Consider the following 23,890-nt stretch of genomic DNA (forward strand, 5'->3'; position numbering starts at 1 on the left):
TTCTTGTGTGTTCAATAATCTCATGGGCTGGCTTTTCTTCTTCTTCTTCTTCTTCTTCTTCTTATTATTATTATTATTATAATCATCATCATTATTATTTGATATAGCCATGCATCCAAGTGCTTCTGATTAACTTGGTAAGTTCACAGGTGGCCATTTTTATTAGCATGATTAATTTTTAAAAATATTTTTAGTTGTAGACAGACAAAATACCTTTATTTTATTTATTTATATGTGGTGCTGAGGATCGAACCCAGTGCCTCACACATGCTAGGCAAGTGCTCTACCACTGAGCCACAGCCCCAGCGCTGATTTAATTTTTTTTTTTTTTTTTATCAATTTGTGCCTTTTGGTTGTGCTAGGCATATGCTTGTTTACTTGTACTAACAAGGTGTAGAATCATTCTATCTCAGCATTTATACTCAAAATGGAGTAACTCATGGCAAACTACTGCTTTATAAAATGAAGTAACTCAGGTTAGGCACAGTCTGAAAACTACTCTTCTGTACATCATGGAATAACTCAGAGCTGGGCACAGCCTGCTCTCCACAGTGTCCTAAGTAGCTGGGATTACAGACATACATTACCACACACGGCAACATTTCCAAATTTTAATGCTCTCCATTATTTGAAAGCTTAGGTAGATCACTTGCTTTCTATTAAAGCTCCTGTGCATCCTGTGTACATGTAAAACCAAACTAACAAAATTTTTATTAGTGAGCATGTATATTTCTTATAGATAACTTGGTGATTTGCACAGGTTTGAGGATGCTGTGCTAATTTTCACTGGTTACAAGAATTCTATACCCTCCAAAGCGGATGCTAGAGACTTAATAAGGATTTATTAACCATATTAAACATTTTTTCCTTTGCTTTTGATTCCGTGTATAATTATGATGCCAGGTTAGAATTATAGCAGCTTTAAGTTGTATAAAATGATATTTTGCTTTCTGTAATACTGTTATAAAATATAGCCTGTTTTTTCTCTAAATATAAAAAAAAATTCCTCTTTCCTATTTCTTACCTTCTTATCTGGCCTATAATTTAATTAGGATAGGTTAGAATTCTTCTCTTATCACAGTCTTACTGTCCTGTTGTATTTCTGATATGGAAAGGACAGCATTAGAAGGACAGCATGTTCTCAGTGCAGCTTCTCTTTCCTGTTTGGTCTCTGGTGGGCCTTTGCAGTGAAACCTAACCCTGTTTGTGCTTTGGTTTCATTTGCTTCCCTTTTCGAATCAGTGTCATCTTCCTGCTTGTATTTTTTTTTTTCCTTCTAGAAGACAGGGCCTAGGGAAGGAGAACCCCCCACTTACTTTACAGATAGCAAAAAATTGGAAGCTTACAGAACAAAACCGTTGCTAGGATTGTTTTTGATCCTTCCATTTCCAAAATAAAGTTGCCGTTAGTGCTGGAGATGCTGTCGTCAGGATTCATTCCACAAAGAGCAAGATATAAAAATATCTCTCTGACAAGGATTTCCTCCTTTTCCCATCCTCTTGGCAGGAAGACCAGGAGAGGATCCCAAGCTGATTGGAGGCGTCCTGCTGTCGTCAGTTTGAATCCCAGTGGTGGAGAAAGAAATGTGAATTACAACCAGCTAATGGTGGAGAAAAAGAGACTCAGGGAGATGCAAAAGCTCTTTGTTTTTTCTAGATGTTTCCTGAAGGCTGGCTTGTTTGGAAAGCCTCATCACTCTGGGAGCAGCTGCATGGTCCACGCTGGAGCTGAGAAGTTTCATCTCAGATTCTTCCTCTTGCCCTGAGAACTAGCAGGAAGGGACACTCCTGAATGGACATTTGTCTGAGTAGCAGGTTTGGATCCTAGTTAATTAAGTCTCTCAATCACCGTTGTCCCTGTGCTGAGGTTTGGACTGCTTTCCCTCCGACATCTCAACTGGGGTGAGTTTTCCATATTTGTTATTTTATTTTATTGTATTTCATTGCTGGGGATCAAACTCAGGGTCTTGCATGTGCTATACAAGTGCTCAGCGCTATTTTAGTTTGTTTGTCTTCATGCTAAGTAGAAAATCTTAATTCTTTTTTGATTTCTGCCTTAACAAATGTGTTACTTAAATGAGTACTTCTTATACTTTAACATATGTATGAATCACCTGGAGATTTATTAAACAAACAAACAACAACAACAAAACAAGGTTGGGGTTGCAGCTCATCGGTAGATTTCTTGTTTAACATGTGCAAGCGTCTCCATCTGATCCCCAGCACTATAAACAAACAAAAACAAAAACACCAAAAAATCCAGCCTGGAGTGGGCCTGAGATTCCCACAACCTTTCAGATGACCTCCATTCCGTGGCCTATGTTGATGTTTTGATTTCTAGAAGGTGTTGAAAGGTGTGGGTGGAAGGCAGGAATGTGGCTGAAAACATGATGTATGTCGAGCACTTGAGAAAAAATCAGAAAACATTCCTGCCTTGGTTGTACCTGCCTGGATGGACTGTCTCGAAGTTTTGAAGTTTCATTTCCTAGATGTAGTAAGCCAGGTCACTTTAAATGAGAGATGATGTGGATCTTTTCCTTAGATTATATGGACTACTTTAGGCAGAGTCAGAAATCTCTTTGTAATTTTAGGATTACCTGTCCGTATCATGCTTCATCTGGTGTGGCTGCTGATCACTTTGTACATTTTGGTTTCTATTAAAAATAACGCATGTGCAGGGTGGCTCAGGAGGCTGAAGCAGAAGGATCATGAGTTCAAAGCCAGCCTCAGCGATTTAGCCTGGCCCTAAGCAACTCAGACCCTATTTCAAAATAAAATACAAAAAGAAAAAGGGCTGAGGATGTGGCTCACTGGTTGAGTGGCCCTGGGTCCAATTCCTGGTACAAAAAAAAAAAAAAAAATACTGTAAAGAAAAATGAAATTATGACATTTGCAAGAAAATGGGTAGAACTAAGGACCATCATGTTAAGTGATATAAGTCAAACTCAGACGATTAAGGCTCCTATGTATTCTCTCACATGTGGAAGCTAGAAAGGTAAAAGGAAGACAAAGGTAGGGGTGGATCTAAGAATTAAAGGGAGATCAGTAGAGGAAGGGACCAAAAGCGGGAGGCCAGGTGGGAAGGGAGAAATGTTGGGGGAGTGATTTTGGCCAAATTATATTGTTGGATTGTGTAACAACAAGTCTCATCAATATGTACACATATAATGCACCAATTAAAAATGTGGAAAAAAAATAATGCATGCTGGAAAAATAACTAGTTTCTTCCCCCTATTATTTGGAATTGTAAGGCATATGAATCCATTACATTTATAAAAATCAATTTGAGTAAAGGTAAAATGAATCTGTTTTGTCTGAGGCCCAAGAACACTGTTTTTTGTTTTTGTTTTTTAATCTGAGTAACTCCCTGTCCTGAACAATATATGTACTTATCTGAAAGTTGCCTTTAACTCAGACACAAGGCAAGAGAGGAAAAATGGGTAGGTAGGATGTGTACCTGTTCTGTCTCTAGTTGAGGAAGAATATAGAAATGGTATCAAAAAGGGAAAAGAAAGGAGAATAGTGGTTGGGAGTCCACAGGAGACGGAGCCGCATAAAATGAATGAAAGAAAACTTAGCCTGAAATAGAATCTTTGACATTCCATTCTAGCAGGAGCTTGTGTCTTCCTTACTTGGAGAAATGTACTGGGGATGGTAGGTAAGTTTGTTTCTCCCATGAACTTGCTGAAGCCATTTGTCACTCTGTTCTGGAATCAAAGGTCAAAAGGGTGAACAGGTCTGGTGAGGCCTAATATGACTGTATTGAACCATTTCAAAAAGATAGGAGTCGCAGCTTTTGAACTAAGCTTCTAGTAACATTCCCCTCTTTCATGGGGTATAACTACAGGAGTTACTAAAAACCGAGGGGCTGGGATGCAGCCCAGTGGTAGAATATGTGCTTAGTATATGCAAGGCTCTGGGTGCCATCCCCAGCACCAAAATAACAATAATAATAAAAGTCTAAAGAACCTGATAACACAAGTATCGACCAAGCAGAACTCAAGATGGCTGTAAGTGATTCATTCAACAGCCCATGGCTGATAGGTGTTAAGCAGGTACCTAAAAGCCTCAGTGACCCTAGGTTTAAACTTTTTGAGACATTGTAAAGGTACAGGTGATTTGAGACTTACACTCAGGTTTCTACGGCCATCTGCCCACTCTGGCCGCAATCTCCCAGGTCAGGCCACTTCCTTTCCAGCCCATCTCTTTATTCCAGCTCCCTCCTCAACCCACACTACATAAAAAGAAAGTTCTCCTGAGTCAGAAATCATGGTAGTCTGCTTTCCACCACTGTAACCTGAGAAAAATCAACTTAGAGGAAGAAAAATTTGTCTCACAGGTTCAGAGGTGTCAGTGTATGGTCACTCAGCTCGGTTGATTCTGGCCTGGTGGTGAGGCAGAACATCATGGCCCCAGCATGTGTGGGCCAGGAAGCAGACAGAGAAGTAGAAGCCAGGGTCCCAGCCCCTAGTGACCTACTTCTTCCATGTAGGCCCCACCTCCTAAAGTTTCTATCGCTACCCAGCAGGGTCACCAGCTAAGGACCAAACTTTCAACACCAGAGCTTTGGGAGGGCATTCCAAATCCAAACTGTAACAAGGTATTTGTTCTTTTGAAAAGAGTTGAAGCAGAAAATGAAACTTGATCACCACACTATCCCACCTGCCATAGAAAACGGTCACCACCTCCCACTTGAGTTTTCACAACCATCCTGGAGTGTGGGTCAAGGAGGTGTTATTTTAACATTTGAATAAAGAAATGGAGGCTCCTCTTAACGAATTTGCCAAAAGGTACACAGCTGGTCAGTGGGTGTGCTGGGATTTAAACATAGGCCTATTTGCTCTAACTTTACATGTTAACTGTATTTTTCTTTCTTTAGCGTCTTTTCAAGATCTGTGATGACCTATATTGTTCTGGACTAAGGTCTGTTTTATTTACATTGTGGTTTAAGACCTATACATTAAAAAGAATCCTAATTCTACTTCTTTTGTTAAAATTATTTATATTTAGCTTTTAGTTTTGGAGCAGTGCTTCTCAAACTTCATCATGCTTAAAACTCACCTGGGAACCTGGCTAAAATTCAGGTCTTAAAAATTCTGATTCAGTAGGTCAGGCCTGAGGTCTGAGAATTTACATTTCTCATAAGCCCCCTGGATGATCTTGATGCTACAATCCAGAGGCCATGCTTCTGGATGACAGGCACAACTCCACTCAATATCATATGGGACCACATTTATGGATTAGTGTGGGGGCTTAGTATGTTTAATACACAGATGATAGAGGCAGAATTCCTGGGTTTCAATATTGATACCATCACATGTGAGATCCTGGGGAAGTGAACCCTTCTATGCCTCAGTTTTGTCATTTGTAAGTTGAGAACAGCGCATATTACCTACTTCATAAAGTATTTGTGAGGATTAAGTGATTTAACAGTTCTGGTCACAAAGCATCTCTATGTGAGTTTGTTGATGTTATGACTAAGTTTTTCTCAAGTCATAATTGTACTTTAGAAATACCAACAAGAAATCACACAGGTGTCAAATATTCTTTGGTGGAGGTATGGAGGTATTAACTCACGTTTAATCTTGTTCTTGTTTGTGTTAGTAGGTGTCCTGGTCTGTCAGGTCTCACTTCTCATGAATGGGAGGGTCAGAAAATGATGCCGAGAAGTTGGCTAGGGTCTGATCGCGCAAAGTCTTACATATCATCCTAGAAGCTTAAACTTGACACTGACAGTGATGAAATAGTCATAGATACAGTAAGTTGGGCCGTTCAATCAGAGTGCATTCTAGAAATGTCTCTTGCTGCAATGTGGAGGCTAGTTTGGAAGAAGGTGAAGCTGGTGACAGAAAACTGGGCTGTTGAAATAATCCTAGAAAGAAATAATAAAGACCTGAAGTGAGGCGGTAAGGCAAAGGATTGAGCAGGAATCTCAGGGTTCAGGTGATGGAAGGAGAATATGCCATGACTCAAAAAAGGAATATGATACTGTATTTAAAATTTTATTCTTTTCACTTCTGGGGATGGAACCACAGAATATAAATATATATACTTAGAAAGTGATCTAGAGCTACCACTGAGCTACATTCTCATCTCAAAACTTCTTAGTGTATTTTCCACATTGAAGACTTATGAGACCTAAGACTGAGCCTACTTGCTATGTAGTCCCAGCCCGCAGCTCCTTTTAGGTTTTTTTTTTTTTTTTTTTAGAAATAGGAACTGGCTTGGGCTGAGGTTGTGGCTCAGCGGTTGAGCACTCGCCTAGCATGTGCGCGGCCAGGGTTCGATCCCTCAGCACCACATAAAAATAAATAATAAAATAAAGATATTGTGTTCAACTACAACTAAAAAATAAATATTAAAAAAAGAAATAGGAAATGGCTTTATTTATTTACTCATTTTTTTTCGTACGAGGGATTGAACCCAGGGGCACTTAATCACTGAACTACATCCCAGTCCTTTTTTATTTTATTTTGAGACAGTGTCTCACTAAGTTGCTTAGGACCTTGCCAAGTTGCTGAGACTGGTCTTGAACTTGTGATTCTCATGCTTTATCCTCCTGAGCCACTGGGATTATAGTCATGCACCATTGCTCCTGGCTCCTTGTAGGCCCTTGATAGATATTTGGTGAGTGACAGGTGAAGCAGAATGAATCCAGTCCTCCTGTGGTCCATCACGGTCTGTGTGATCGGGCCCCTGCCTCTCTCCAGCCTTGTCACCTTCCACTCTCTTCCTTGTTCTTGTTGCACTAGCCTTCTTTCAAGCCTTTGAAGATGCCAAACTGTGACTTCTAATCCAGAGCTTGGCAATGTACTGTCTGGGGGCCAAACCTGTCCTGCCAGGTGTTTGTATGATTAGTTTTATTAGAGCAGAGCAAAGCCCGTTTGTTCACGCACTGTCTACAGTGCGCTGGTGCTGCAGTAGCAGGCCAGAGTCACAGGGACAGACCCTGCACCTGTGAATCTCAATGTAATTACATTTGATCCTTTACAGAAAACGTGTGCCATCCTTTGAAACTGCTATGACATCTGATTTAAAACCCTACCTTCAACAGTGATAGTAAGGAAGACAGTGTGGTATGGACATACAGACAGACACCCAGGCCAGTGGAATAGAGCCCTAAAATAAATTTTCACATGTGTATTCAAAATATTTTCAATAAAGGTGTGAAGAACATTTATTGGGGGAAAGGATGGTATTTTCAATAAATGGTGCTAGAAAAACTGGATACCGCATGCAGAAGAATAAAGTTTATTCTTATCTTATACCACATACTGAAATTGTCCAAGGCCCAAGTATATGAACTAACTGTAAAATTCTTTTTTTTATTAACTTTTTAATTTATATATGACAGTGGAATGCATTACAATTCTTATTACACATATAGAGCACAATTTTTCATATCTCTGGTTGTATACAAAGTATATTCACACAAATTTGTGTCTTCATACATGTACTTTGGATAATAATGTCCATTCCATTCCACCATCCCCATACCACCTCCCTTCCCCTCTGCCCTATCTAGAGTTCATGTCTTCCTCCCATGCTCCCCCTCCCTACCCCACTATGAATCAGGCTCCTTATATCAGAGAAAACATTCGGCATTTGTTTTTTTGGGATTGGCTAACTTCACTTAGCATTATCTAATCTAACTCCATCCATTTACCTGCAAATGCCATGATTTTATTCTCTTTTATTGCTGAATAATATTCCATTGTGTATATATGCCACATTTTTAAAATCTATTCATCTATTGAAGGGTATCTAGGTTGGTTCCACAGTTTAGCTATTGTGAATTGTGCTGCTATAAACATCGATGTAGCTGTGTCCCCGTAGTATCCTGTTGTTAAGTCCATTTGGTATAGACCGAAGAGAGGGATAGCTTGGTCAGATGGTGGTTCCATTCCCAATTTTCCAAGAAATCTCCATACTGCTTTCCATATTGGCCGCACCAACTTGCAGTCCCACCAGCAATGTATGAGTGTACCATTATCCCCACATCTTCGCCAACATTTATTGTTATTTGTATGCATAATAGCTGCCATTCCACCTGGAGTGAGATGAAATCTTAGAGTGGTTTTTATTTGCTTTTCTGTAATTGCTAGTGATGATGAACATTTTTTCATATATTTGTTGGTTGATTGTATTTCATCTTCTGAGAAGTGTCTGTTCAGTTCCTTGGCCCATTTATTGATTGGATTATTTGTTTTTTTGGTGCTTAGCTTTTTGAGTTCTTTATACACCCTAGAGATTAGTGCTCTATCTGATGTGTGAGGGGTAAAGATTTGCTCCCAATATGTAGGCTCTCTATTCACCTCACAGATTGTTTCTTTTGCTGAGAAGAAACTTTTTAGTTTGAATCAATCCCATTTATTGATTCTTGATTTTAATTCTTGTGCCACAGGAGTCTTATTAAGGAAGTTGGGGCCTAATCCCACATGATGGAGATTAGGGCCTATTTTTTCTTCTATTAGACACAGGGTCTCTGGTTTTATTCCTAGGTCCTTGATTCATCTTGAGTTGGGTTTTGTGCATGATGAGAGATAGGGGTTTAATTTCATTTTGTTGCATATGGATTTCCAGCTTTCCCAGCACTATTTGTTGAAGAGGCTATCTTTTATCCAATATATGTTTTTGGCACCTTTGTCTAATACAAGATAATTGTAATTAAGACCTTAGAATGTGGAAAGATCTACCTTGCTCTTGAATAGGCAGAATTAATGTTATCAAAATGACCATACTACCAAAAGCACTATACAGATTTAATGAAATTGCAATCAAAATCCCAATGGCATTCCTCATAGAAATAGAAAAAACAATCATGGAAAAATTCATTCATCTGGAAAAATAAGAGACCCAGAATAGCTAAAGCAATCCTTAGCAGGAAGAGTGAACAGGTGGCGTCACTATACCAGACTTAAACTATACTACAGAGCAATAGTAACAAAAACAGGATGGTATTGGCACCAAAACAGTCTGGTAGACCAATGGTACAGAATAGGGGACATAGAGACTAACCCACCAAATTACAATGATCTTATATTAGTGTAAAACTATTAAAGTAAAACAGAAAGGAAAGGATTCATGACTTTGAATTTAGCAATGAGTTCTTGGCTATGACACCAAAGCACAGGGAACAAAAACAAAACCAAAGCAAAACAAACTGAAACCTAGGTAAATTGCACCTAACCAAAATTAAAACCTTTTGTGCATCAAAACTTACTTTCAAGCCTTTGAAAATACTTTCAAGAGAGTTTAAAAAGGTACTGAGATTATAGCTCAGCGAAGAGAACTTGCCTTGCATGTGTGAGGCACTAGGTTCGATCCTCAGCACCACATAAAAATAAATAAAATAAAGAAAGATATTTTGTCCATCTTTTTAAAAATTTATATATGACAGTGGAATACATTACAATTCTTATTACACATATAGAGCACAATTTTTCATATCTCTGATTGTATACAAAGTATATTCACACCAATTTGTGTCTCATACATGTACTTTGGGTAATAATGATCATCACATTCCACCATCATTTTATTGTGTCCATCTTAAAAAAAAAGAGAGAGAGAGTTAAAAGATAATCCACAGTCTGGGAAAAACTATTTGCAAATCAAATATTTGGTAAGTGGCTAATATCCAGAATATATAAATAATTACAGTTCAATAATTTAAAAAATCCACTTAAAATGGGCAAAGGACTTGAATAGACAAATAAGATAAACAAATGGCAATAAGTTGTCAAAAAATAGTTCAACCTCACTAGGCATCAGGGAAATGCAAATCAAAACCACAATGAGATACCAGTTCATACCCATTAAAACGACCCTTATTTTAAGAGAAGAAAAAAAAAATACACTAATAGAAAATAACATGTGTTGGTTAGGATGTGGAGAAATTGGAACATTTGTGCATTGCTGGTGGAAATGTAAAATGGTGCAGCTGCCATGGGAAAACACCATGGCAGATCCTCAAAAAATTTAAACAGATGGGGCTGGGATTGTGGCTCAGCGGTAAAGTGCTCGCCTAGCATGGGCGGGACGGGTTGGATCCTCAGCACCACATAAAAATAAAAGCATTGGGCTAGGGATGTGGCTCAAGCGGTAGCACGCTCGCCTGGCACTGGGTTCAATCCTCAACACCACATAAAAATAAAATAAAGATATTGTGTTCACCTAAAACTAAAATATAAATATTTTTTTAAAAAATAAAGGCATTGTGTTGTGTCCATCTTAAAAAAAAAAATTTAAACACAGAATTACCATATGATCCAGCAACTCCACTTTTGAGTATATACTTTAAAAGAATGAAGAAAAAAAATAAAGGAAAACAGAACTTGGATGGATAGTTGTATACCCATCTTCATAGCAGCAGTATTGTTTACAACAACCCAAAGTGGAAGCAAGCCAGTATCTGTCAACAGACAGATGGGTAAGCAAAATGTGGTCTACACATAAAATGGAATAATATTTAGCCTTTAAAAGAAAGGAAATTCTGACATGTTATAATATGGATGAACCTTGAAGATATGATGTTAATAAGCTAATCACAAAATGGATAAGTACTGTATGGTTCCATTTGTATCTGGTACCTGGAATAATCACTTTCATTGAGACAGAAACCAGAATGGTTGCCACTGGACCGAGGGAGGAAATTGTTTAATGGGCCTGAAGTTTCAGTTTGGAAAAATGAAAGCAATTCGGAAGATGGATGGTGGTGATGGTTGCTCACCAAAGTGAATGTACTTTAAAAAAAAAAAAAAAAAAAGTACCATAAAACAGTACATTTAATGATGGCCAGAATGATCAATTTTATGCTACCAGTCTTTTGCCACAACAGAAATAACTATCCTTGAGCATTACCATCAACTGGCTCCTACTCATTCATCAGTTTCCTGCTTAAATAGTGTCTCCTCAGGGAAGCCCTCATATTACTCTATAATTCTATTATTTACCCATCAATGCATTTTTTTAATTAATTTTTATTGTAGGTTGTTCAAAACATTACATAGTTCTTGATATATCATATTTCACACTTTGATTCAAGTGGGATATGAGCTCCCATTTTTACCCCATATACAGATTGCAGAATCACATCAGTTGCACAACCATTGATTTACATATTGCCATTCTGGTGTCTGTTGTATTCTGCTGCCTTTCCTATCCTCTACTATCCCCCCTCCCCCCTCCCCTCCCCTCTTCTCTCTCTACCCCCTCTACTGTAATTCATTTCTCCCCCTTATATTTTTCCTCCTTTCCCCTCACTTCCTCTTGTATGTAATTTTGTATACCCCTGAGGGTCTCCTTCCATTAACATGCAATTTCCCTTCTCTCTCCCTTTCCCTCCCACCTCTCATCCTTGTTTAATGTTAATCTTCTTCTCATGCTCTTCGTCCCTACTCTGTTCTTAGTTACTCTCCTTATATCAAAGAAGACATTTGGCATTTGTTTTTAAGGGATTGGCTAGCTTCACTTAGCATAATCTGCTCTAATGCCATCCATTTCCCTCCAAATTCTATGATTTTGTCATTTTTTAATGCAGAGTAATACTCCATTGTGTATAAATGCCACATTTTTTTTATCCATTCGTCTATTGAAGGGCATCTAGGTTGGTTCCACAGTCTTGCTATTGTGAATTGTGCTGCTATGAACATGGATGTAGCAGTGTCCCTATAGTGTGCTCTTTTTAGGTCTTTAGGGAATAGACCGAGTAGGGGAATAGCTGGATCAAATGGTGGTTCCATTCCGAGCTTTCCAAGAAATCTCCATACTGCTTTCCAAATTGGCTGCACCAATTTGCAGTCCCACCAGCAATGTACAAGAGTACCCTTTTCCCCACATCCTCGCCAGCACTTGTTGTTTGACTTCCTAATGGCTGCCAATCTTACTGGAGTGAGATGGTATCTTAGGGTGGTTTTGATTTGCATTTCTCTGACTGCTAGAGATGGTGAGCATTTTTTCATATACTTGTTGATTGATTGTATGTCCTCCTCTGAGAAATTTCTGTTCAGGTCCTTGGCCCATTTGTTGATTGGGTTATTCGTTATCTCCTTGTCTAATTTTTTTAGTTCTTTGTATATTCTGGATATTAGGGCTCTGTCTGAAGTGTGAGGAGTAAAGATTTGTTCCCAGGACGTAGGCTCCCTATTTACCTCTCTTATTGTTTCTTTTGCTGAGAAAAAACTTTTTAGTTTGAGTAAGTCCCATTTGTTGATTCTAGTTATTAACTGTTGTGCTATGGGTGTCCTATTGAGGAATTTGGAGCCCGACCCCACAGTATGTAGATCATAGCCAACTTTTTCTTCTATCAGACGCCATGTCTCTGATTTGATATCAAGTTCCTTGATCCACTTTGAGTTAACTTTTGTGCATGGCGAGAGAAAGGGATTCAGTTTCATTTTGTTGCATATGGATTTCCAGTTTTCCCAACACCATTTGTTGAAGATGCTATCCTTCTTCCATTGCATGATTTTAGCCCCTTTATCAAATATAAGATAGTTGTAGTTTTGTGGATTGGTTTCTGTGTCCTCTATTCTGTACCATTGGTCCACCCGCCTGTTTTGGTACCAGTACCATGCTGTTTTTGTTACTATTGCTCTGTAGTATAGTTTGAAGTCTGGTATAGCTATACCGCCTGATTCACACTTCCTGCTTAGCATTGTTTTTGCTATTCTGGGTCTTTTATTTTTCCATATGAATTTCATGATTGCTTTCTCTATTTCTACAAGAAATGCCGTTGGGATTTTGATTGGCATTGCATTAAACCTATAGAGAACTTTTGGTAATATCACCATTTTGATGATGTTAGTTCTACCTATCCATGAACAGGGTATATTTTTCCATCTTCTAAGATCTTCTTCTATTTCTCTCTTTAGGGTTCTGCAGTTTTCATTGTATAAGTCTTTCACTTCTTTTGTTAGGTTGATTCCCAAGTATTTTATTTTTTTTGAGGATATTGTGAATGGGGTGGTTGTCCTCATTTCCATTTCAGAGGATTTGTCGCTGATATACAGGAATGCCTTTGATTTATGCGTGTTGATTTTATATCCTGCCACTTTGCTGAATTCATTTATTAGCTCTAATAGTTTCTTTGTAGACCCTTTTGGGTCTGCTAGGTATAGAATCATGTCATCTGCAAATAGTGATAATTTGAGTTCTTCTTTTCCTATTTTTATGCCTTTAATTTCTTTTGTCTGTCTAATTGCTCTGGCCAGTGATTCGAGAACTATGTTGAACAGAAGTGGTGAGAGAGGGCATCCCTGTCTTGTTCCAGATTTTAGAGGGAATGCCTTCAGTTTTTCTCCATTCAGAATGATGCTAGCCTGAGGCTTAGCATAGATTGCTTTTACAATATTGAGGTATGTTCCTGTTATCCCTAGTTTTTCTAGAGTTTTGAGCATAAAGGGATGCTGTACTTTGTCGAATGCTTTTTCCGCATCTATCGAGATGATCATATGGTTCTTATTTTTAAGCCTATTGATGTGGTGAATAACATTTATTGATTTCCGTATATTGAACCAGCCTTGCATCCCAGGGATAAATCCTACCTGATCATGGTGCACAATTTTTTTGATATGTTTTTGTATCTGGTTCGCCAGAAGTTTATTGAGGATTTTTGCATCTAGGTTCATTAGAGATATTGGTCTGTAGTTTTCTTTCTTTGAAGTGTCTTTGTCTGGTTTAGGAATCAGGGTGATGTTGGCCTCATAGAATGAATTTGGAAGTTCTCCCTCTTTTTCTATTTCCTGAAATAGCTTGAAAAGTATTGGTATTAGTTCCTCTTTAAAGGTTTTGTAAAACTCTGCTGTATACCCATCCGGTCCTGGGCTTTTCTTAGTTGGTAGTCTTTTGATGGTTTCTTCTATTTCCTCAATTGATATTGGTCTGTTTAGGTTGTCAATATCCTCCTGACTCAATCTGGGCAGATCATATGACTTAAGAAATTTATCGATGCCTTCACTATCTTCTATTTTATTGGAGTATAAGGATTCAAAATAAATTCTGATAATCTTCTGTATTTCTGAAGTGTCTGTTGTGATATTGCCTTTTTCATCCCGTATGCTAGTAATTTGAGTTCTCTCTCTTCTTCTCTTCATTAGCATGGCTAAGGGTCTGTTGATTTTATTTATTTTTTCAAAGAACCAACTTTTAGTTTTGTCAATTTTTTCAATATTTTCTTTTGTTTCGATTTCATTAATTTCAGCTCTGATTTTAATTATTTCTTGTCTTCTACTTCTTTTGCTGTTGTTTTGCTCTTCTTTTTCTAGGATTTTGAGTTGAAGTATTAGATCATTTATTTGTTGGTTTTTTCTTTTTTTAAGGAATGAACTCCAAGCAATAAATTTTCCTCTTAGAACTGCTTTCAATGTGTCCCATAGATTCCGATATGTTGTGTCTGTGTTTTCATTTGTCTCTAAGAATTTTTTAATTTCCTCCTTGATGTCTTCTATAACCCATTGATCATTCAGTAACCTATTGTTCATTCTCCAAGTGATGCATGATTTTTCCTTACTTCTTTTATCATTGATTTTCAATTTCATTCCATTATGATCAGATACGATGCATGGTATTATCTCTACTCCTTTATATTGTCTAAGAGTTGCCCTGTGACATAATATATGATCTATTTTTGAGAAGGATCCATGTGCTGCTGAGAAAAAAGTGTAACTGCTTGATCTTGGGTGGTATATTCTATATATGTCAGTTAAGTCTAGGTTATTAATTATGTTATTGAGTTCTATAGTTTCCTTATTCAACTTTTGTTTGGAAGATCTGTCCAGTGGTGAGAGAGGTGTGTTGAAGTCTCCATGATTATTGTATGGTGGTCTATTAGACTCTTGAACTTGAGAAGAGTTTGTTTGATGAACATAGCTGCACCATTGTTTGGGGCATATATATTTATGATTGTTATGTCTTGTTGGTGTATGGTTCCCTTGAGCAGTATGTAGTGTCCCTCTTCATCCCTTTTGATTAACTTTGGCTTGAAATCTATTTTATTTGATATGAGTATGGACACTCCTGCTTGTTTCCGAAGTCCATATGAGTCATATGATTTTTCCCAACCTTTCACCTTCAGTCTATGTATGTCTTTTCCTATCAAATGCGTCTCCTGAAGGCAGCATATTGTTGGGTCTTGTTTAGTGATCCATTCTACTAGCCTGTGTCTCTTAATTGGTGAGTTTAAGCCATTAACATTTAGGGTTATTATTGAGATATGGGTTGTTCTTCCAGCCATATTTGTTAATTTATGTTGCTAAACATGGTTTGTTTTCCTCTTTGATTATTCCCCCCCCCCCTTTACTGTACTACCTCCCACTGTTGGTTTTCATTGATATTTTCCATTTCCTCTTCCTGTAATATTTTGCCGAGGATGTTTTGAAGAGATGGTTTTCTAGCTGCAAATTCTTTTAACTTTTGTTTATCATGGAAGGTTTTAATTTCATCTTCCATCCTGAAGCTTAATTTCGCGGGATACACAATTCTTGGTTGGAACCCCTTTTCTTTCAGTGTTTGAAATATGTTATTCCAGGATCTTCTAGCTTTCAGAGTCTGTGTTGAAAGATCAGCTGTTATCCTGATTGTTTTACCCCTAAATGTAATCTGCTTCCTTTCTCTTGTAGCTTTTAAAATTCTCTCCTTATTCTGTATGTTGGGCATCTTCATTATAATGTGTCTAGGTGTGGATCTCTTATGATTTTGCACATTCGGCGTCCTGTAGGCTTCTAGGATTTGGGATTCTGTCTCATTCTTCAAGTCTGGGAAGTTTTCTCGTATTATTTCGTTGAATAGATTGCTCATTCCTTTGGTTTGGACCTCTATACCTTCCTGTATCCCAATGACTCTTAAGTTTGGTCTCTTTATGTTATCCCATATTTCTTGAATGTTCTGCTCATGGTTTCTTAACAGCTTTGCTGAGCTGTCTATGTTCTTCTCCAGTTGAAATACTTTGTCTTCATTGTCTGATGTTCTATCTTCTAAGTGTTCTACTCTGCTGGTAGTATTCTCAATTGAGTTTTTAAGTTGGTTTATTGTTTCCTGCATTTCCAGGATTTCTGTTTGTTTGTTTTTTATAACCTCTATCTCCCTGTATAATTGATCTTTTGCTTCTTGGATTTGTTTATGTAATTCATTGTCGAAGTGGTCGAAGTGGTCTTTCATTGTCTGATTTTGCTGTCTAATGTCTTCTTGAGACTCCAGATCATCTGAAGCATGTATATCCTGAATTCTTTATCTGACATTCCATCTGCTGCAGATATTACCTCTTCTAAAGTTGAATTGACCTGCATTGCTTGTGGTCCTTTCTTTCCTTGTCTTTTCATACTGATCGCGTTTCTTTCTGCTTGGTGAAACTGTTGTGTTATTGATTTTTCCCCCTATATATTTATATTGCTCTTGTATAGTTGCAAAGTCTCCCTCGCAAGTTTTGGCAGTGGTTCTGCCCCTCCTCCAATTGGGGCAATGTGCCTACCACGCCGGCAGGCCGCTGTGCCTGTACTTTCGGTGGGCCTGTTCTTTCGGTGGTCACAGGTCCGCCTACCTTGCAGGTGTGAGCATCGGCTCTGCCCCTCCGCTGGACGCTAGGCCTGTTCTGTCGGTTGCAGGTCTGTCGACCTAACAGGCGCTGGTGGCAGCTCTGCCCCTCCCCCAACCAGGGCGATGTGTCTGGCGGGCCACTGGGCCTGTTTTTTCAGTGGTCACGATTCCGCCTACCTTGCACGCGCGTGGGGCAGCTGTGTCCCTCCGAGAGTTGCTGGGCCTGACCTGCCGGTGGGTGGCAAGTGCGCCTACCTTGCAGGCGCGGGGGTGGCTCTGTCGCTCCGCGGGTTGCTGGGCCTGATCTGCTGGTGAGTCGCAGGTCTGCCTACCTTGCAGGCGCCCGGCGGCTCTGCCCCTCCCCCAACCGGGGCGGGGCGATGTGTCTGGCCGGCCACTGGGCCTGTTCTGTTGGTGGTCACGGTTCTGCCTACCTAGCAGGCGCGTGGGGCAGCTGTGCCCCTCCACAGGTTGTTGGGCCTGACCTGCCGGTGGGTCGCAGGTCTGCCTACCTTGCAGGCTCGGGGGTGGCTCTGCCGCTCTGTGGATTGCTGTGCCTGTTCTGCTGGTGGGTCGGGGGTCCGCCAACCTTGCAGGCGCCCGGCTGCTCTGCCCCTCCCCCAACCCCATCAATGCATTTTTATCATGCTTTTTCCATTAGAATATAAACTCCTTGCAGGGAAGATGGCGTAGCTCAGTGGTAGAGCACTGAGTGAGGCCAGCATGTGCGAGGCCCTGGGTTAGATCCCCAGCACAATAAAAGAAAAAAAAATCTGTATCCTAACACTTAGCTCTTTTTTTTTTTTTTTAAATTTGTTTTAATTTGTTCTTATTGGTTATACATGAATGTATTTTGACATATTATACATATATGGAGCTTAACTTCCCATTCTTCTGGTTGTAACACTTAGTTCTCAAGAGCTTGTTTAGAGGTTTAGCAGGGGGCACAGAGACTCCATATTTTTGATAGAGAAGAAAGGTCCTTCCCTATTGGGGAAAGTCAGTCTTAGACCAGGCTGGCACCTGGAGCTGTGAGGGAGGAAGGGGACACCCACCTAGCCAGCTAGATCAGCCAAATCAACCCTGGGGTGACAAATGTCGCAGCCAGATTGCCCTCATATCCCCCAGACTTAGTCCTTGGCACACAGTAGATGTGCAATAAATAATTGTGGAATGAATGAAAGCAATTTGCTGAGGGCTCCCCCTGGAGGTTATATTAGTAAGTGTACATCCTGGGAATTTTACTGTACAATAGTCAGAAGGGAAAATCAAACTGCAAATTCAACTTTAATAATATGAACTGTACTAGTGAAGGGAGAAGGCATAAAGAAAAATGTATCAAAGATATGTTTGCAAAATATTTTCCTTCACCAACTTTCCACATTGGATCCCTTTTCAGGCTCCCGGTTCCCAGGACCTCAGCAATCCATTTCTTTCCTCTCCAGGCTTCACCTGCTCATGTAGTACTGTCTGGGACTGCTTCAGTGCTTTCATGCTGGAGTAGAGTGGTCAAGACAGAGACTGCCTGGATCACAGCTTGGATAGTTACTATCTGATCTTTAACAGAGAAGTTTGCGCACCAGCTTATGATATAGGCAAATAGACTAGAGATAATGTTTACTCTTCTCCAATAACTTTCAGATGTTCATTCAAGTCCATCAACAAATATTTACTGATATCCAGGTGCAGTGGTGCATGCCTGTAATCCCAGTGGCTTGAGAGGCTAAGGCAAGAGGATCTCGAATTCAAAGCCAGCCTCAGCAAAAGCCAAGTGAGCAAAAGCAACTCCATGAGACTGTGTCTCTAAATAAAATACAAAGTAGGGCTGGGGATGTAACATAATGGTGTAGTGCCCTGAGTTCAATCCCTGGACTGAAAAAAAAAAAAATTATTGAGCTCTGCTGTGACTCAGGCACTGTCTCAGGCACTGAGCATACAAGAGGGAATAAAATAGGAATTCTTGCTCTTATGAAGCTCACCTTCTAGACAAGCATCTCTATGAATTTCTAGATAAGAAAAAAGAAGCAAATCAATAATATAGGATGTTAGTGGGTGAGAAGGGTTATAGAGAAAAACCTAGTAAGGTAAGGCAAAGGGAAGGTTTTTCAGATTTTTTTTTTTTTTTTTTTTTTTTTTTGCAGGGAGAGTACCCAGGATTGAACTCAGGCACTTGACCACTTCGGTTTCTATCTGGCAGAACTAGATATTTTTCTACCCATGACATTATCAGTCCCAGGGAAGCCATAATCAATTAGCTCTTGCCACAGAACACAGCAGGTCAAAGCAGACAGAATACCTCTTTTATTTTTCATTTTTTTTATTTTTATTTTTTTCATCTTTCATACATGTGATTCAAGTGAGTTATGCATTTCCATTCTTACCCCAAATACAAATTGCAGAATCACATCAGTTACACATTCACAATGTTTACATAATGCCATATTAGTGACTGTTGTATTCTGCTGCCTTTCCTATCCCCTACTATCCCCCCTCCCCTCCCCTCCCATCTTCCCTCTCTACCTCATCTGTTGTTGTTGAGTTCTCTCCCTTCCCCCCCCTTTCCCCTCACAACCAGAATACCTCTTGACTCTGGCTTATGGAGGTAGTTGTACCACATGGTGTGCGACAGAGAAGTACCGCCAACTGTCCCTGAGCATGCTGTGATTCTCACTGAGGTAATGGCACACATTTCCACTGCAGTTTCACCCAGGATGCCCTCTGACCTAGGGAGCTCTTCAGGGCTGCAGTTGCCTGGCTCACTAATGTGTTATGCTCGAATTCAGGACCCCCAAAGACCACCAGAGACCCAAGATCGATGCAAGCAGCAAAGAGGTGTTTATTGCGAGCTAGCTCGGTCCTCCACACACACATACAGCAACTGGTGACGCTGAGAGGCCCCGAGCCCAGGGTTTGCAGCAGTTTTATACATTCTTTGGAGAGGGCAGGGACTTCACATACATCATAGCAAATCATCACACACCGCGGGAAAATCAAATAACAACTCTAAAACATGATTAGCACATTCACTGGTGGGAACAAGTTGGGTAGGGGTGATTGGTCAGTACAAAAGGGGTATTCATTTGAACTGATTGGTTTAAGCCAAGAGGGGTGTTCATGCTGAACTACATGGTTTCCCAACATGTTATCAACCACCATAAACTACTGGGAGGGTCATCTGACATCCCAGGTATTTCCCTGTCTCATGCTGATTGGTGGCTGCTAGGGGGCTGCTATGGATCCCCACCTAGCCTGACTGAGTCAGGGACACCTGGCACAGCAGATCTCTCCTGTTATTTGTAGATAAACAACTCAATAGGGTGGGAATGTGCCCAGGAGTGCTCTGTGGGTTTTTCCAAGGACAAAGGCATGTCCCTTCCTTGGACAGGCTTTGCTCTGAGATAGAGGCTGGTTTTTCAAATGCACTTCCCAATATCCTGATGAAAAGACCTGCCCAGAGGATCAAGTTAGTAGATGGCTGGTTAGGTGGAACATAACAGACCCTATCCCATTCCCTGAACTTTGTAGTCCTTTGTCTGCATTGTTGGTGTTATGTCTAAAACACCTCAGAATCTGCACACGTAGCTCCTCCCAGTCCTCTGCTAATGGGAGCTGGCAAAGCCACGCAATTCTCTTAGGGCCAGGAGGACTTCTCCCTCCTGGAGAAGGCCTGAGAGACTCTCTTGGGGTCTATTTATCTACTGCTGCCTAATGAATTCTCTAAATCCAAGAGGCTTCAAGCAGCCTCTTGTATTATTATGTCTCATCATTCCCATTGGAGTAGGTTTGAGAAGGAGGGAGAAACTGGACCCGTGGAGCAGAGAATGGTTTCGAGGAATTTTGTTGTAAAAGAGAGCACAACAACAGAGCAGTAGTTGGAAAGGGATTTAGGATAGAAATAAAAGAGAAATGTTGAAAATGAAATAAAGAATGGCATGTATATGCTGTGGCAAATGATTTTAGGAATATATATATATATATATATATATATATATATATATATATATATATCTCCTCTCTCCTGTATTATCATATATATATATGATAATATATGTATATATCATATATATCATATATCATATATATATTATCATATATATCTATATATATCTATATATATATGATAATACAGGAGAGAGGATAAACTGCCATCAATGAGTAAAGAAAAAAATTGAGATTTAATAATAAGAAAAGAGATTGATTAGGTTTTAGACAGGAACATGGACAGCTACTCTAGGTTAGAGTAATTGGGGAGAAGGTGGAGTATGCTGCTAGGTGGTCTATGTGAAGACAGGGATTTGGAAGTTCCCTTTGGTTGCTTCAGTTTTCTCAGTAAAGCAAGAAATAATCTGAGAACAACTATGCGTGAGAGAGAAGAAAATGTGGCAGTGTCAAAATAGGAAAGTAGAAGAGTGAGTGGGCTGCAGGATTACGATATGGGTTGCTAGGCACCCTGGAAGGTTATGGTATTGAAATTCTTGATTATGAACTTTTAAAATCAGATGAATTATTATTTCTCTGTATTTATTCACCCACATTTAGCTCCAAGGGTGTAGGCAAAGAATGGGGGAGACACAAATCTAACTAGTTTGTGTTTTTTGCCAAGGTAGTGACAAATTAAAGGAGAGCAAAAGGTGCTGATGGTATTAGTAAGAGGATGATTATAAAGCATGATTGTGGAATTTAGCAGGCACGGAAGCCAAAGAAAACAGTGGGTAGGGTGTAGTGAAACTTTGGCGTAATTAATGGACTATGGGTCCTTGTGGGGGTCAAAGGTTTGCTGGAGTTGGGTTACAGCGGGATCCAGGTGAGAAGTTGGAATATGGTGTGCAAAGAGTGAGATGCGTAAACTGGTGTTGGCAATGACAGTCTCTGGCAGGATCTGGGAGTGCATAGCTCAGGGAGAGAAGGAGATAGATGGCAGAAAGATGTCCAAGGAAATCAAAGACCAGAGGGCTGGGAAGAGCATCTGGGTGTACACTAAATCACCAAGATTTAAGGCAGAAATAGTAAAAGTATACCAGGAGCTAAAATTACTGATAAAAGGGAGGTCTTCTTGTCCGGAGGCAGCAGCAACCATGAGAGGTGATTGGTGATAAAGTTTCATGACATGATAACATGAAATTCAAAGCTGAGATCGTTGTGAAGTTAGTAGATTATCCACTTTGGGATGTGCACATTTTATGGTGGTCCCTCTTCTCAGAAGAAGAAATATCAGCAAGTGAAATGTCATAAAGTAGAGAGAGCATCAAAGATTGTTTCCATAAAGACTTTTAATGCTTTAACCACAAGAGGGCACCAGAGTCCAGCAAAGGATTATTGGTTTGTTTTGTTTTTTTAATCTAAAATTGGGACAATAGTGGAATGCATTACAATCATAATTATCCATTCACAGCACAATTTTTTCATAACTCTGTATATAAAGTATGTTCACGTCAAATTATGCCATTATACATGAGCTCTCTTATTTATTTATTTGCATTACAATTCTTAATACACCTTTATACCACAATTTATCATATCTCTGTTTGTATGTAAGGTATGTTGACAACAAATTCACATCTTCATACATGTATTTTGTATAATGATGAGGGTCTCCTTCCACCATCCAAGCTATTTGATTTCTAGAGGTGAAAAGTGGTCCACTCTAGCTTCAGCCATTTTCCCTCAAGCCTGTGTGGCCCATTCTCCAAGTTTTCAAGCTGATCCTTTTGACGTTCAGGCCTGAATAGGGGATGACAACAACTATGTCATGATTGCCCTCTGGCTACCTGGCCAAGTAATCCTAGGGTGCCATTGATTGGAAAGCTTATCCTGATTTTAATGATGTTAAAATTGGGGGTGGGGGGTGCATTTTAGAATCAATTAAATACAGTAGACTATTTTTGTGAAGACACAGGTCAATATCTTGCTTGTGTCTGCCCCAGGAAGCATGAAAACTTCCAAACTATGCAAGGTGTAAGTAAGTAGGATAGTGAACCAATGAAAACCAGGTAGAGAAGAGAGAGTCAGAGAATACTCAATGGAAAAGGATCGCGTGCTCCACACATTCATATGGCTGACCCTGTGAAGCCTTCACCCATCATCTCTGCCTAAGGGGAGGAGAGCAGGAGGAACATGGCTTTCAGTTCTGCTGCTTCCTAGCTCTTTTTCCTAGGAAAGTATACTAAACATCTGTGATCGTCAGCTTCCCCACCTGTAAAATGGGAAGAGTAGTGTTTACTTTCTCAGTCATTGTGAGCATTAAATAGAATTCTATCTCAACAGACTTCCTTTTCTCTTCCTATGAATAGTAACTTTGTGTGTATCACTCAAGAGGCAGATATTCTGCTTAGTAACTTTGTGGACATTTCTCTCTCCTCTTTTTGGCTTTATAAATTCTCTGAGAACAAGAGCTGCCCCAATCTGCAGATATATCACTGTAATGCTTTGTATACTGCAAATTCTAAAATACACTCGTTGAATCGACGAGTTAAATATAGTTATATTAAGTGTGATATGATTATGTAATATAGGGTACCAAAATAATTTTTATGTATGAACGATTATGTCTTGAGGTAGGCACTGAGTTGAAACTGGAATTCAGATTTACTTGATGCATTTGATGTGCTCACGTGACAGAAGATGACATAGTATTTGGGCATCAGCACAACTTCCTAGACAAGGTTGAACTCTAAGAAGACAGACCTACAAGCAATGATGATCTGGTTTCAAGAGTGACGTGTGGGCGTCTTAGAGTGTGATACTGTAGAAATATAACTGGATTGGCATAACCTTTATGGAAAATAGTATGGAGGTTCCTCAAAAAGTAAAAATAGAACTATCTGATGATACAATGATTCCACATCTGCTATATCCACAAAATAAATATAATTGGAATCTTTTTTTTTTTTTTAGTACTGAGGATTGAACTCAGGGTTGCTTAACAAGAAAGTCACACCCCCAATCCTCTTTTATATTTTATTTGGAGACAGGGTCTCATAAATTTACTTAGGGTTTCACTAAGTTGTTGAGGCTGGCTTTGAACTCACAATCCTTCTGCCTCAGCCTCTGGACACACTGGGATTCCAGGCATGTGCCATCACATGGCTGAAATCAGAATCTTTTTTTTAAAAATACCTTTATTTATTTGTTTTTACGTGGTGCTGAGGATTGAACCCAGGGCCTCGCACGTGCTAGGTTGAGTGCTTTACCGCTGAACCACAACCCTAGTCCCGAAATCAGAATCTTTAAGAGATATATGTACTTCCGTGTCTATGGGGACCTTATTCATAAGATATGGAAATAAACTAAGTGCACATTAACAGAAGAATTGATAAAGAAATACGGTATATATAGATAGTGGAATATTATTCAGCATT

The 23,890-nt window shown here is 39.5% G+C and overlaps 1 protein-coding gene across 1 annotated transcript in view; it reads left to right on the forward strand.

Moving 5' to 3' along the window:
- Positions 1 to 1,590: 1,590 nt before the first annotated feature.
- Positions 1,591 to 23,890, forward strand: part of LOC143406499 (broad substrate specificity ATP-binding cassette transporter ABCG2-like) — a 125,148-nt gene continuing 102,848 nt past the window's right edge. Inside the window, exon 1 of the mRNA XM_076865259.2 lies at positions 1,591 to 1,901. The gene's annotated coding sequence lies outside the window, so the exon portion shown is untranslated. The remainder of the gene's footprint in view (positions 1,902 to 23,890) is intronic.

This window comes from Callospermophilus lateralis, chromosome 8, assembly GCF_048772815.1.
Source record: "Callospermophilus lateralis isolate mCalLat2 chromosome 8, mCalLat2.hap1, whole genome shotgun sequence".
Lineage (NCBI taxonomy): Eukaryota > Metazoa > Chordata > Mammalia > Rodentia > Sciuridae > Callospermophilus > Callospermophilus lateralis.